This window comes from Lissotriton vulgaris, chromosome 1_2 (genome assembly GCF_964263255.1).
Source record: "Lissotriton vulgaris chromosome 1_2, aLisVul1.2, whole genome shotgun sequence".
NCBI lineage: Eukaryota > Metazoa > Chordata > Amphibia > Caudata > Salamandridae > Lissotriton > Lissotriton vulgaris.
This window is the reverse complement of record NC_141686.1, coordinates 14,083-31,459: the sequence shown is the minus strand read 5'-3', so window position 1 is coordinate 31,459 and position 17,377 is coordinate 14,083.

The window sequence follows — 17,377 nt, the reverse complement described above, 5'->3', positions numbered from 1 at the left end:
TCCTGTTTGCAGTTTCTATTTTTGGTAAATTCTGGTGGGGTTTTTTCAAGTGATTTCAATACCTTAAAACAGTGGTTATTAGTGCTTACACATTTCTGCCCAATCAAAAATGACAGAATCAGTGTTTTCCCAGTGTTTATGGAACTTTTTGCTTTTATTATTGCTTGCTTTCTGCACTGATAGCACATGGTATATAGACAGTGTAAGTATAGTGTATGTGCGGTCCAAATAGATTTTTGAAAATTAACCTTAATGTAGTACACCATACAATACTTCTTCAGTGAGTCTTTGGTCATGTGCGCTCACTCTTTCCTTCCCATGTAAACTTCTGTGAAAAGGCCCTCTCAACATTGCCACTTGAGATGGGCAACGCCAAAACAGCCAGTACTCAATTTGTTAACTCCGGCCACTGACATAGCTTTCCATGCCAATACTGGTTCACTTGAAGATTGCGATTCTCGGCAGGTTATACAACATTTGTGCTGATTGGGGCGCCTATGCCCTCAAAGTTATTGAAGAGGTCAAAAATGAAGCAGCACCTTTGAAACTACAGAGGAAATCCCCTTAACGGAAGGGATGTAGAACAGAGTATCACAGTGAGGTTTCATTAACTTCAAATGCCATTTATGATGAAGGGACATTTCTATGAATCATTGCGAACCATTTCTCATACATTGTAAAATAAAAGTTCCTGAATTGCTCTTCACCATTGCTTTGCTTACCAAGTGGCAAGCACTCTAACTTGGAACATGTTGCAATGCCAAAGTCACTAAAGTTGTCGCCCAGCCTACTCTCAAGGAGATGTTTCCATCTACACCAACTATGCTGAACACTTGGCAGAAATAGGGTGTTTTCAGACTCAAGTTTTTCTATTATGTCCACTGCAGCAGTTATGTTTTCCTGTAAAAATCTAAGAAAACAGTAGAGTGTACTTTTTTCAAATTACTATCAACTAGCAGCCCGTCCCGACGTTGTCCGGGTATGAATTGCTGCCGGCCAGTAGTATATTGTTTTGTAGGATTTCGTTTTGATAGCATTTCTTATCTGTGACAGGCCTGTGAAATGCTCCGATTCACAGTGCACTGCTGATGCACTTAAGAGTGCGCGTTCAGTAGTATGTGAACTCGAGTTTCCCTACTTTATTTTTCCTTGCAATATTATATAGCGCAAACTCGACAACATGGCATGAGCACAATTTACATTACAGAAGAACACATTAATTTGTGGTAGGCACGGGGAGATAAAGCAATTTGCCTGGAATCACAGGATGTTGAGCTGATGCCGAGATTCGAACGTAGCTCCCCAGCTCTAAAGTTCGCCATTCTAAAACTTGTGGCGGGAGGTGTGTCTAAAAGTGTATGTCGGTGCTGGCCATCAATGAGAGAGACCTGTGCATTTTTCAAATGGGTGGTGAAAAAATGTGGGTATGTTGCTGGAGATGTGGGCCGCCGTGCCACCAATGTACTTACCGGGGGAGGGTAAACACCCATTATTCTGCAACTTTCTTTCCGCATACCATCAGTAAACTTTCATTATGAAAGTACCATGACTCCGCAATGCCATTATAACTCATGGCATTACATTTTATATGCTTTTACCACGCATATATTTACAACAAAATTCGTTGTAAATCCATAAATGGTAAAAGCATGTTTTTAAAAAAATATTTGGATAAGGTAAGTATGGGTATAGGGTATATGTTTTGGGGTACTGAGGTACATGTTTTGGAGTGTTTGGGTATTTTAAGGGTTCAGATATAGTTTTGGGTTATGGGGTACAGGGGTGGTTTTAGGGTTTAGGGATAGGTATGGGTTTAGGGCTACAGGGGTATTTTTAGGGTTCAGGGCTAGGTTTGAGTTTTGGGGTACAGGTTTATTTTTAGGGTTCAGGGGTAGGTTTGGGTTTTGGGGTACAGGGGTATTTTTAGGGTTCAGGGGTAGGTTTGGTTTTTGGGGTACAGGGGTATTTTTAGGGTTCAGGGCTAGGTTTGAGTTTTGGGGTATAGGGGTATTTTTAGGGTTCAGGGGTAGGTTTGGGTTTGGGGTAGAGGGGTATTTTAAGGGTTCAGGGCTAGGTTTGGGTTTTGGGGTACAGGGGTATTTTAGGGTTCAGGGGTAGGTTTGGGTTTTGGGGTACAGGTTTATTTTTAGGGTTCAGGGCTAGGTTTGGGTTTGGGGTACAGGGGTATTTTTAGGGTTCAGGGGTAGGTTTGGTTTTTGGGGTACAGGGGTTTTTTAGGGTTCAGGGGTAGATTTGGGTTTTGGGGTACAGTGGTATTTTTAGGGTCCAGGGCTAGGTTTGGGTTTTGGGGTACAGGGGTATTGTTAGGGTTCAGGGGTAGGTTTGGGTTTTGAGGTACAGGGGTATTTATAGGGTTCAGGGCTAGGTTTGGGTTTTGGGGTACCGGGGTATTTTTAGGGTTTAGGGATAGGTTTGGGTTTTGGGGTACAGGGTATATTTATAGGGTTAAGATGGGTTACTGTTAAAGGGTGTTGGGGTATTTTAAGGAGTAAGGGTGGGTTATGATTATGGGGTGCAGGGGTATTTAAAGGGAGCAGGGTGGGATTATCACACAATATGAGACATGCCATGAAGGGCGGAACTTACCACACGCCGCCAGCGTTTGTCACGCCCCCAGCACACACCCACAGCACAACGCAGACACGCCCACAAGGGACTACTTTGCTGGCACAGTTCTTTTTCCTTTTAAATGTATATGATGGGCGTCTGCATAGCCTATGTCCTTCTGCTGCAACTGCCCTTTCCAATGCTGTATTGGATGTTGTGATTGGTGCTGTGGTTCCTGAGATTACCCGCCTCAAAGGTTTGGGCTCTCTATTATATTAGTATGGATTTGTGACCAAAGATCCCCACATTTTTTGTCTTTGGCATCATCACTCAGCAAGAATTCTGTAAATGGTTGCCACATGGATAAGATAGCATTCATAGCCCCTTGGACTGAAAACCATCAACTAAGGGACACAGTTGGGATGACTCTTTCTTTGATGCCACACAAAGCACGAAATGATAAATATTTGTGTTTTAGTTCCTGTGCATAAGAAAACAGCGCACCAGAATGGACTAAAAAGTCAATACCATTCTTCATTAACTCTGAAGATTGTAAAGATGCTTTCAGCATATCTCTTACAGGGAAGCACTTCAGCTCAGGTATCAATTTTGACAGGTCATCACACAACTTTTTCATATACGTAGCTGAATCACTGCAAATACAAACAGTATCACTCCAATCTTTGTTGAACTTGGAGAGAATCTATTTTGCAGAGCATTCCATGTGACACTGCGTTCCATGTTTTCCAAAAGTCTGGTGTCATGTTTTAACCACTATCTCAGATGCTTGGTGATAGCTATCTTTTCACATATACTTGTCACCATACTTTGCACTGCATTTTTTAAGGCCTGATGTGTTAGCAATTCCCCTACTATCAATACTGACTCACTAGAAACTGGGAACTGATGTATTAAGGGTTTTTACCCATTCTCTGTGGGTAAATGTGATGACACATATTAGAAAAGATTCTTATGAAACCAGCCATTTTACCTATCAAGGAAAAAATCAAACACAGCCAAAATAACAAATATGATTTTGATATTTCCTGATTTTCTACAGTTTGTAAAATAATTAAACACGACCTAAAACATGCTTCTAAACCCTGCATTTCTTTCGACCAAAGACCACAAAACTGAATAAAAACAGGAAGAAGAAACAATATTTTAGTTGCATCCCTAAACAACGAAACTCAAGCAGAATAATGTTAGCTCAGACTTTCTTACTGCTTGCTCGTATACCAAAGTTACATTATATTGCCCCCTTCAGGAAGAAAAAAATGACTTTCACTCTCTTTTGCCTTTCTTTGAATGGCATTTAGTGTGTGGGTGATTTTTCAGTGATTATATGTTTTTACTGGTGAGGGCAATTTCTCTTTCAGTGGGGTTTTATCAGTTATTATAGGTTTAAACCTAAAACCGGACAGCCTATTTATATTTTACTATTTGGCCTCTAAAGGTGTCCTGTGGGAGGGACAATACAACTAGCTGATTAAGGGAGAGATTACAAGAAATCAAAAGAAGAGATAAAGTACCATGGTTACGTAAATGGGAAGGTTGGTGCACAGGTATAATAAGGTCAGGGGGTTTCCACTGTATGTTTTATAGTTTAGTTTGTTAATAGACCTACAGAACTGGGGTATATAGAAATTGCTCTACTAAGTCTGCCTGTTTCTGCATCCCAAACACCTATGCTATCTCAGGTTTGATAAAGGATTACAAAATCTCAAAAGTGGCCTCTCTCTTGAGAAAGCTGTGGTGGTTCCCAGACAAGTATGTTTTCCTCCACTGGGTTCTTGACTTATTCTAGATATCTCTGGTCTCTGCTCACAGCCTGTATCCTCTTAGATTCTGTGGTTTTCTCTCGATTGTGGCTGCTCCAGTGGTCATTTCTCTTCTGTTGTGGGTGCTTCCTTGCTTTCCTTCGCAATCCATCCTTTGACTTCTGCCATCTGGGGTTTCCCTTGCAGGAGACTTTATTCTCATGCCAAGCCACTCATCTTTTTTGATTTATTCGCCTGACGCACGCATCAGCCCACCACTGGTATATGCAGGGCCTCACATGTTACAAATAAAAGGTATATATGAAACTGAATATTTAGATTCAGATAAGGCACACTATCGAATGTTCTGCTAGTGTTGCTCTGTTCTGGATGGCCTTTGAAAGTGTATGCTGCGTCCAGTCACAGGAATTGATGAAATTGTTGTTTCTAGAATTCCTATTCTGTTGCTTGTCGCTCCTGTAATTCCATCAGTTTAAACCATTACAAGCTGCTGCCCGTTCTCAGTTTTCTTGATTTCCCGGTTATTGGCTTTTCTCCATGTCTTTACATTGTGCTAGGCAAAGCTTCCGACCTTGGCCTCTTTGTCCCATAAGAGCAACCAATGCATTCCTTTTGGCTAGCTTTATTACAAAAGAATTGAGAGGTGCACTCGATAAAGTCAGCAACACAAAAAGTTCATTGATTTTGTAAATCTTCTGTTCTTTCTTTAATGTGTTCTTTATTTTCTTTTAAAATACACAGGCACAGCCAACGCATTTCATTCCCTTTCGTGCCTTGGGAATTTCGTCAGGGCATACAATGGATGATCATTCAAGTTCGATAGTCCAGAGTGTGATTGCACCTGCGAAGCTGGTGCTAAAGGATTAGTATTAGCAATACGATCCCAAATATTCCTGGATAGAGTTGAAGTAAAGTTCCAGGCGGAGTATCTGCTGTGATGTCACAAATTTGCCGCAATATCGCGTGGAAAAAGTGAACAAGTGTATATCCTGGCCCCCTTAGTGAATCGGCGTAGAGGAAGGGGGGGGGGGGTATGCGCTGGTTAACAGGTAGCGTCCAGACAAGTTGCAACAGTATTCTTAGGGTGCGGGACCTGTGTTAGGGTCTCTGCAGTCCCCTGCTCCTCCCCATGGATTTCTGGAAGCCTGGGCTAGCTTTGTCTAGCTACTGATGAGGCAACTTCACTCCACAGAGAGTTAGCTACTTCTGCGTGGTGGGCTATCTTAGGAGTGGGCTGTGCAAAGCTGCTTTGCTTAGACTGCCTTGTTTTGATTCAGGCTGATTGGTTCTCTCCATCAATCCTTTTCCACATAGCTGCTCAGCAAATGTCCAAGAGTTGAACTCCTGGGTACAGTGATGCTACCGTCGATATGCTTCCCTGCAATGCGCCGTCACCTTGCATCCTAGGAGTGCTTAGTTCTCTAGTGACATTAAGTGTGCAGGCTGAGAGCCAGCAAGCAATGCCCTTTTAGACAGAGCTCAGCCTCTGCTCAGACACCCAAAAAAGATGATCAGTTGTGCTTTCAAGTAAACGTTAATGCTCCAAACATCCAGTGAATATTGGGGCTCCAGAGGGCTGTGACACAAGATAGCTGCAGAGAAGTGAGGCTCCTTAGGCCGGGGCAATTATCGGACATAAGCCTGCCACAAAAAATCCTTTGCCCTGGGCATCCCTGAATACACAAAGAGGAGACCGATTTGACCCCAGGGATGTGACTCTCTAGGCTATGTTGAGGCTACTGCTGCTTACCTTAGAGGCACAGAGATTAGCCTGGCCCTGCCACATTGTCCTAAATGGCAAGCTGGACTGCAGAGGTATAACGTTTGGTAAGACCATTACTTTGAGACCCGCTGGCTGATGGTCCAAAGAATATTTGCCCCCACTGCCGGTAACTGTGGAAGAGGTGTGGTGGGCCTGCTGACTGCTGTTTGTCCTCTGTGTCACACACCGACTGCTGGGTCCGGACTACAAAGGGTGAGAGGAGGAGGAGTTGAGGAAGCATGATTTCCTCATGAGGGTGGCACAGGGACCTAGAGACACCCCAAAGGTATGCACAATGAAGGGGCCAACGCCTGCTGTGTGAGGGCCAGCAAGAGTGATTTGGCAATCCTTGACTTTTCAAAATGCACTATTCCTTTTAAATAAATGCTTGTTTCACACGTAAATCCAAAAGTAAATTTTGCACACTTTTTTGTTTTTAGTGTTCACTCTTCCATTCACATAATGCATTATAACAAGCATTGGCAATGAGGATCATTCTTTTTTTAAGTGTAGTAGAATGTTTTATACCGACCTTCATAACACATTAAAGGTACAACATGTATATACAGCAGCGCAAACTGCCATACTACGAGTAATAAGTTAAGGACAGGTGTCAGTAGCAGAAGGCACAGAACATGATTCTCTCGCACAACACAGGACAGATACCACACGGATAGCTAACCCAATAAAAGGGGAGTGAGAGGAGTCAAAGACTGTTGTATGATTTTCTTAAACATACAATAAGTACAAAACAGCTGGAAGAAACCAAACCTCATATGGAGTTAACATACATCCATTTACTCTTACTGGATGATGAATACTCACCTTCCTAGTTGGCATGCTTCATCGGTGGGTTCCAACTCTTTCGCTGGGAAGCAGTCAAGAGTACTACTGTTCACTGGTTGTAAGCCTCCTAGTTATGGGTTCCCTAGTTTGGGTGCGGCAATGTCACTTATGTCAACATTTATGTTCTGCCTTTGTTAAATTGTCAGAACTATAGGAATATTGTATGTGGGTGAGCCAGAATGCGGTTTACTGGTGTGTCCTTATCACAGGATTAGAAACAGGACAGCTGAAAAACAGACTCTTTCTTTTCCATCAGCATGTTTTGGTACTCGAATATTGCCCCTATGGGGTCAGGGGTCTTCATGGGGAATATAGGTATCTTACATCAAACCGTCCCTGCTTTATTGGGCATGTTCACCAGGCTCAAACGGAATTGGGAGTGGGAAAATTTCCTCCGGTCTCTCAAGCAATGTCCACACTGCCAAGTCAGACTTGCAGCTGACTGGGTGTGGGAAGCAGGAGTGCACAGGCCTGAGACTGCATACTACACACCCAACACCAAAGCATCTCCTGTTTCACTACTAGTGTCCCTAGGGCAGTTTTAGTGAGGCAGTGATTGTCGGATTCGATCATTCTAGGCAGCTCTGTCTTTGTTGCATCCTGTCTGAGAAAGCAGCAAAGAAGAGGCTAAGGAGAGCCGCTCTTAGCTCAACCTAGACCTACTGGCCTATTGGAAATGTTGCTAACTGACACTTTATTTAAAACTGAGGTGCAAACTTTTACATAGAAAGTCTACTTTGGATTGTTTCACTTTAGCACCTTAGATTATATCACTGCACCTTTATTTGAACTAGTGAACTGCAACCTTGCTGCTCTGACAGTTTTATTAATGACTGAAGAGACGATTCAGTTGTCTTGTTTCTCCTATAGAAGGTGTTATTTTAATAGTTAGAACAACATTATGGTCTTTTACACTACAGACAAACGATTGTTGTACAGAGTGCATCCTAAACTGCGTTTATTGATGGTTCTCTAAGATGAGATGATCACGGAAACCGACGTACAAGGAAGAAATGGAACTGCCTAGGGTCACGCTGTGTGGTCAACCTTGGAACCAAGGTTTGAAGCCAGGTTTTCTGAGTTGATAGTGTGGAATTCTCATTCACCCCTCTTTATAGAACTATACCTTGGCCATAAACAAACTTCCCAACTGCAGGGAACAGGTACAGCTAGGATAGTGTTGCAAACAAAGATACCCGCTTAGTAGGCAGGAAGACAGGTAGCCAGGTCACATAGAATATAAGTTTATTGAATAAGCTGCAGTTAATTTACAGGTTATACGTTAGGTTAGATGGTAAAATAGCCCACCAGGAGCAGCATTCTCACTGCTCAGCCCACTCTCAAAAACACTAGCAAACTACAGAGGGCAGAGGCCAATAGAACCCGCACTCTACCTAAATGGTAGTGTTGTTTTGTAACTAGGTGCACGAAACCTGGGAGTGCTTCCCCCTCCACTCCCCAAAACTTGTAAGTAACAACCTACAAATACTTGGCACGAACAAAAAATGGTTTCAGCACACTAAAAACTGATCAGCATTATTGAGTATAGATTCTTAGACACAATTACATATAAACATGTATTGCAAATAGACACATAAGAAAAGGTCAGAGTACAGTCGATGTTTTTTTTCAAATCTTTTTCTTCTTTTATTGTTCAAATTATGAAAATTCTTCCATTTCATAAAACATCCAACACATAGCCAACGCGTTTCATCTCTTTTTCTAGAGACTTCTTCAGGGCTATACATAAAACAAAACCTATAAATATGAATTTTAAAAATGAGTGAGTACAGAGCTACCCTACAATACACAACTTATATACCCCAAAAGATCATAAACAGTAACAGTCATAGAGTCACATACTGACGCCAGGTGAGATTGGATCTTCTCTAATAAATTCATTTAAACCTGGAAACTTTATAAAAGACATAGTTTATGAAGTTTAACACTATTGTGCATCATTTAACTGATTTATGATCAAAGAAGCAAAGTCCCAAATCACCAGTGAGTGCTTCAGCAAAGGACCCTCCAATACCCTAAGTGAAATAAGGAAAGTAATTCCTCTAAGAAAATATATCTCTAAGAAAATACCTTTATAATGGAATGTTGTTAGAAACGGGACCCTGGCTGGCCAAGGCTCACGCCAAGGTCAGTCAGGGATCACCATTCCTAAGGTCAGGGCAAGGGAGTCACACACCAAGGTAACCCCCGGTCACCCTCTAGGTAACGTGGCGCGAGCAGTCAAGGCTAAACTTGGAGGCGGTATGAGTTAAGTATTTGCGCACGCACCCCAGCAACAACACCCAAGGCCCACCACAAAGGAAAACTCCTCACAAGGTTATATATAAAAAATAGCTTTTGTATTATAATGAAAAACACATTAGATAACACACACAAACTTTACACTGTGCCAGGGGCACGGGCAGAATTTACAAGGGGAATTATGTACAGGACAGGGCCACATGGACCACTGTCAGGGGTAGGCACTTGTTAGAAAATAATACTGGTAGGTACATACTTAGGACATAAACATAGAATGATTAGCACCAAAATTGTAAATGCAGCGCACATCCAGTAATCACTGGAACAGAGTAAAGACCTCCTACGCAACCCTAAAACACTGTAGGAAATCACACAGGTAACTAGGACCCTAGCATCAGGACCTAAGGAAGGAATACCAACACCTACGCAATTCACTCTTAGCAAAGGGAAGGAAACCTAAACATAAAATGGGACATCAACAATCCTCTATGCAGGGCACACCTAACAAAGGGGATAACCATAAAGTGGGACATCAACAATCCTCTATGCAGGTCAGCAAAAGGGGATAAACATAGAGTGGGACATCAACAATTGCACATGAGATATGAAAACACAGAGGTGCAGATTAGAACATTTTGCGCAAGAATCACATACACAGAAATCACAATGCGCGGGGTGCACATAGCACAACACTCAAAATGTCCCTCAGGCCAACTGGCCTCGAAAGGGGCGGAATGCCCTGAGTCTCAGTGTCAGGGGGGTCTGCACAGGCAGCACAAACCACAAGCCTAAACGTAGCAACTGTCCACTAAGTGCTGGACAGTGGTAAATCTGAACTGGGCAAACGTTGGAGCCAGGAGAGCTCAAGAACAAAGTGGGCAAGGAGCCTCTCAGGGGCTCGCAAAGCAAATGCGCAAACTAGAGCTTCCGCGCTCTAAACAATGAAAATGCCCCAGAGCCTCTCTCAGGGCTCTAGAGCGATGTGGGCGATGAGCCTCGCTGGGCTTGTAGATCAGATGTGGCCCCACGAGCTACTCTGGCTCGAAATACACTGGTGGGCGTGGGGAGCCTCGGGGCTCAACAAAAACGATGCCCCTCAGAGCCTCTTGGCTCGAAATCAATTAAAATGGCCCCAGATCGTTGGAGTCCCTCACGGGGGACTCAGGTCTCACACAATGCCCCCGTGAAGCCTTCGTGGCTTCACTCTGAATTCTAGCGTGAGCTCGCGCTACCGGTGGGCACCGGCCTCTGAAATAAAGACAAAGCGAGTTGGCACTCGCTACGCCGAAAAACGGCAAATCGGCTCCAATGCCGGGTGGGCACCGGCAATGTCAATAAAGCGCTCCCAAGCGCTCTGGGAGCAAAGGAGAAGCGCGCTCAGCGCTACAAGGAAATAAAAGCCCGCCTAGCGCTATAAATCAAAATCAGAGCGCCTCCAGGCACAGCAAAGCTCCAGCAGGGTCTGGAGGAAGGCAGAGGGGCAAGGCAGGGCCAGAGCCAGCACACTGGGTCTCCAGGCAGGGAGACAGCCAAGTGGCGGTCCTCTGGGCCCCAGCAGCAGCAACCGCCCCCTCTGGCAAGGATCCTGGAATAAAACCAAAGAGCGGACCAATTTGTATGGGGACACAGCCCCTTCTTATACAGTAAAATCCCTTTGTCTCAGGGTGCAGGGTGGGGGAAAACCAGTCGCAGCTGGTTTTGAAGTACTCTGTTTACCTCAACCACCCTCTCTATTCACTGGCAGGGCTAGGGTCATCAGTCGCACTACAGGGGGTGGAGCCAGCATTGTGTGGGGAAAGTCCAGGCCCATCAGGGACCAGGTGCACTCCTCCCAAGCCATCAACATGCTAATCTCACACTCACCACCGGGCAGACCCATCCAGCCTTCCTGGAGCCAGGCTCACCAGCCAGCTCCAGCCAATCACACTGCAGGCATATTTTACAGTAAATGTAAATGTGGCGTATTTGTATAGCGCGAACAGTGACCCGGAGGCATCCCGGCGCTTGTACTCCTACCACAAGGGAACCCCTCCTGGCTTTTCCTTGTGGGGTGTCCACTCCTGGGCATCCCATGGTGAAACCAGGCATCCCTTGTGTATCAGGGGGCCTTTGTGGAGACTAAGCAAGCTATTGCCCAGAGTTGCAGCGTGGGACCCATGCTTAGAATCGGCACTGAGGCGAGAATATCCGGTCAGAGGAATTTAAGCCCGAAACCCGCCGAGGCGGGAATCGAACCCTGGTCCCTGGCCAGCGTTCTGCATCAAGGTCTGCCGCTCTAAGAATTGAGCCACACTTCTCCACTGTAATATGCCAAGTCCTAGAAATGGCATTTCTACTCATGACACACACATACCACATACACCATTGCGAAGCATTCATTCCCACGAACTCGCACATACCAAATTCGAGCATGCACTCCCCACGCATCAGGAACTACTAGGGACACAGACATTCCCCATGCATCCCTATGGGAGAGCAGGCCAGCCTAACTACATGCACGCACTTTACTCTGGGACACAGAGAAAAAGTGCGCACAGACCAGAAAATCATCCACACAGATCACAGATCTAAAGCAAAAAGATTAGGGGGTGAACCTGCCTTAAGGGCCAAGTCCAACAAATGTATAATCCTCTCAGTGGTTTCGTGTGAGAAGAAAATAATTGAATGTCGCTTCTCCTCTGAGAGAACTGGTGAGCCTATGGTCCAACTCAATTTTATATTCTCATAAGTAAAAACAGCCTTCTATTGTAGCTTCATAAAGTGATTAGGTCTGTAATGAGGAAGGCATAATGTTTTAAAAATACCATCTCTTTAAAAGTTCTTTCTTAATATATCAACGTTAATGAATTATGTTATTATATATATTATATGGGTTACATAGACTATATGTAACCAGTTTTTTATGTACAAGGCTGCCAAAATTGCTTAAGGGATCTATCGTAATGGACCACATATCACATCTACAGAGAACAGGCTAACCCAAATAGATTGACATATGCATGTCTCTTTATAGAAGCAGGTGTTCAACTTTTTAATGCATGGCAACTCGTTACAGAGCCAGAATAACCGTTTATGTAACAGAAAGTTTTAGCCCCATAAAAGCGGAACACTATTCGAGCAGCCCGCCAAATTAAAAAGGAAATGGGAAGCGTTCTAAACGCCTAATTCCCCAACCGGTCAAGGCCCCCAACCAGCCCCTGCCTCAGTCCCCACTTACCGAGCATAGTGGCATCGTAACCGCACGTCCGACTTCCCGTAGTCAAGGGTCCTTCTATCCGGTACGATGCGGCCCGCCATTTTTAAATACCCCGACCCGGAAATGTAAACGAAATTTCCGCCGTTTTTTAAAGATTCTAAAGCCCATCTCATACTCTCCAAACAGTATTCTAATATAGAATACTGTTAATATGTTATGTTTTCGCAACCGATTTAAGTTAAAAAAAAAAAATGGTGTAAATAATTGTTGTTTACCATTACGTGAGGTTTTGGCCGCCATATTGTTTTGCTAAAGTAATCGCCATATAAGTATGGTGTTTGAAGATGCAAAGCCTTATGGATAAGTTGTTTATAAAAAAACGTGTGTGATTTATTATCTGTCCTCATTAAACAGAGCACTATCAACGTATTATGAAACAAACACCTGCTGTCTCGCAAAAATGCCCATATTCAGAAATTATGTTTTAAATTGATATACATAGATCATAGTACCGTGGCCCACGCGATAATATTCGTATGTAAAACACTGTTTATATCTTATGTTTCCGCAAGCGATTAGTTTTTTTTTTATAAGGGTATATAAATATTAGTTACTGTGTACCATTACGTGAGATTTTGGCCGCCATATTGTTTTGCTAACATGATCGCCATATCGGTATGGTGTTTGATGATACAGAACGTTATGGATGAAGTCGTTTATATTGATATTATAAAGAACGCGTATACATTTTATCTGTCCTCACTACAAAAAAAATACTATCAACGCATTATGATCATAAGAAAAAAATAGTAAGCCGGGAAAAAGCATCTGCCGCCCGGTAACAATACCCATGTTAAATGATTGTATTTTAAAATGGTGTGAGTGAACCATAGTACCATAGCATACGCGATAAAACTCGTGTGTATGCCAAAAAACTACATATTTGGCGTTTTTAACATTCCTTATTGGAAGAACGTTATATAAGTAGAGTTATATAAAAGCGGGGAGAAAAAAACATTTTCTATTTGATCGGTAAATAGTCGCAATATATACTCACGATTATGAATATCCTTATAAATTAAAAAATATGATCCAACGTATGGGGTACACAAAACAAGTTGTATTTAAAACAAGAATACAATAAGTTTAGGTTCTATATGATGTACGGAACCTGGTATGATGTGCCAAGACGAACAGGGTTAAATCGTCGGCCATATTAAAGTGATGAACTTTACATGACAATAAATGGAATACATGTAATAGGCTCATAAAAGTCTGAAAGTATTCATGTTAATAAAGTATATGTCTAATATAAAATGTGTTAATGTTGAATGTTGTTAAATAGAACCAAATTGTATACCCAGAATGAAGTAGACAGAAGGGAGACTATATGTATTGGGTACCAAAACGTACTTTCAGACAAACGAGGGATACAATCCCTGCTTAAGCACTCAGTGGCATCAAGGTAATCATTCTGAAAAGAATAACAATTCATTTTCAATGTAAGATGTCTAAGTGGTTCCCCACCTAGAACAGACTTTAAAAACATGGAATAAAAATATATATTCCAAATATGGAGTTCTAAGATAAGTAAACATTCAAATAAAGCAGAACATACCAAGTAAACCATAACTTACTGCCCTCGATGCATTGAAAGGGAGATAAATGCCATGGACATAATAGAAGATTTACTAATGCATACAATTGAACAGCATATAAAATTGTTTATGTCACAGAGAAATATCTAGGTTATTAATGGTTATTACAAACAATGATGCATTTCATCACAGATGTTTAACCCAGACTGAATTGTCCTCAAACGACAAATCCATGAGGCTTCTCGTTGTCCAAGTAGTACTTCTCTATTTCCTCCCCTTTCTGGATTCCTGACATGATCAATCCCTAAGAAGTTGAAACTCATTATTAGGATGCTCTCGTTGTATATGCATAGACACAGGATATATGGTGTCTCTGTTTTAATAGCTCTTGCATGCTCCTGTATCCACTCTCAAAAACACTCAACATTCCATACATCACGCACACTGGCTGAGCAACAGGGAACTGGGGAACTATGGAACTATGGAGAGGAAGCATTATAACAACATTGGGTTACAAACAACACATCTCCTCCCATTAGAGAAATAAATGAAAATACAACAGGACGTAAAATGGAACATACAACAATCATTAGGTCCTACAAATATTAAAACTCCTAATTCAGCAACACAGGAAAGTACAATTACACTCATAAATTATCACAACAGGTACATACAATTACTGCACCTCTACTATCACAGGCAATAGAAATACCACGCCACCCATGAATTATCTAGGCTATACAATGCACGGCAGAACCAGGGACTTCTCATACCCTCTACTGCACATACTTAATCCTTAACCCCATAGGAAGAGCTCAACAGGACCAGGGACTGCTCACTACCCTCTATTGTACACACCTTTATAAACCTACTAAATAATGGCAGGACCAGGGACTTCTCACAGCCCTCTCCTGCACACACTAATCCGTAACCCCTTAGGAAGGACTCTAGCACATTTAGGGTGTGACACAGCATGACCTCAACTAACCACTCCTCAACCCCTAAGGGAGGATGATACAAACCAAATGCAATTCACCCATGCATCTTGAACAATACAATCCTTAACCCCTGAGGAAGGACTCTTGAAAACGTAGGGTGCAACACAGATGACCCTAACAACATCTCAACCCCTGAGGAGGAGCACCTTAAATTATAGACTGCAACCGCACTCATCCTATACTGCATACCTCTTTAGGCTTGGGGTCACCCCTACTGTATATAACAACAGGACCAGGGGTATGTACACAAAACAAGGACTCAATCATCACTACTTCACCCCCACCCCCTTCCCTTTTGCATACAACAGGACCAGGGGCACTGAAACAATACTATCTGCCACAATTTTAACATGGCATCAAAAAAATAGAGATAACACAAATATCAATACTCTGCTGCAATTTCAACATGGCATTCACAAAAATAGTAAACACATGCAACGAGAATCTGAGTTTCAACACTCTGGTGAGCGACCTCTCACCCGAACATGCACACAGCACTTTAAGCATAATTAAATTTTTTTTAGAGTTATCTTATAGTTCTTTAGGTGCTCAACTCAATGTCGCAGTGTAATGTTTCTCATCAAATACCTGCAATACGAGGGAGTGTCCGGAGACAACCCCAATGTTGAACAGTTAAACTCATTTACAGTGCGATTTGGCCCCTCGTATTAACTTTGCGTGCCGATTTCACACGTTTCCATAAACAATGATGCTGACGCCGTTGATAAGCGTTTGCCGTTGACTTGCAGATAATATGCGGTCTAGTCTTCTGTTGCACATTACTCGGAGTGTCCCTCTGCGTGTTCCCAGTCACGCTGGTTACAACATTGTTGGAGCACCACTGGCATGCTCAGGATACTGTTTAACCCTGGGCGTAGTACTACTCTACGCTCGAGAAGCGTGCGTAGTGTGTGCTACTACTCACTAAGCGAATTGCACATAGCACAGTGCAAAAACCCGTAGCGGGCATTTTTTGTTTGCTCGCAGTCCTCAACATCAAGTTGGCGAGCGAGCAAAATCAACATCCCGGTGAGACATTTTCCTCATTCCCAATCAGAAACATCAAGTTGCCGATCGCAAATATGGAAAACCTTCCGGCGAGATTCTAACGCAGGGAGGTCAGGTTTCTCATTGCGAGTGGTCACGGATGCTGCCGACTGCTCCCGTTGAGAAACTACCAGTCTGCATTGAGAAATCTGCAGCTTGAGTACACTTGAGCGGCAGAAAACTACCGCTTGCACTGTGTAAGATGCCGTTTGCAATGATTGCACAGTGCATAATGCTTGTCCGTACTGTGCAATCAGTGCACACAGCCTTTTCCCTACTGCACTACGCAGTTCGCATAGCGCGAAGTGCCCTTCACGTAGCACTACTACGTTACATACACCCAGGTTACTGTTTCCTCGCACCTAGGAGGTCGTGCTTGGGATTGAAATCGAGGTGATGATGACTTTGCACACTTGTGCCCCCACTACATCAAGGCTCACGCTTGCGGTTTAGGCAGTAAGTTATTTAATGAATTTGAGCCCTTGGCCACAAACACTCCATTGCCACCATATACACCACACTAAAAGTTGCACACTGGGCATGCCATGACTGATTTATATGCCCATGACATTTTTTTTGCCCAGGGTCGCCACACACAAGTTTCTTGGTATACATACACAAGGGTGGCCATCACGCCGCATCACAGTACAGGCCAGCTTTGTGGCCCATTCAAATACTTGCCCTTTCACCTGTCACTGCCCACTAAATTTACCACTCTTATTCCTTGAAATAAATTAATTCAATTAAATATGTATATGGTACAAAATTCATAAATGGTACAGCTCGTACCAGGCACAGTAGAACTGGCTCAACAACAGTGACTGCTTGACAGCGCTCTCAAGACTTGTGATGAGGTTTGCTCATCTGTATGTACATTTTCTAACTGTACACATGGAGAGTAACAGACCATTTCTTCAGTTTACATAGTCCATTTAGTCAGGCACAATAGGTTTTTTTCTGTGTACAGTTAAGTAGACCACCCTCTTAGTCTGCTTTACTCTTCATATGTCTCTTTTATTCTCAATTCTTCAATGTCTTTTCTCTTTATTTTTTCAGTAAGTTCATGTCCTCTTCAATCTCCTTTCAGGTGTACGTTTGTTTCAAGTCGTTGCCAATGTTGCAAACAAAAATACATAGTCAACAGTAAGTCAGGTAGCCAGGTCACACAGAATTGAAGTTTACTGAAAATTTTTAGTTACGATACAGGTTATAAATTAGTATTATATACATACAGAACTGGGACTATATGGGAGTAACAAAGCACGCTTCCCTTTCTCACTCAAGGCAATAATGCAGTCTTCCATTTCCTGGATGGCAGA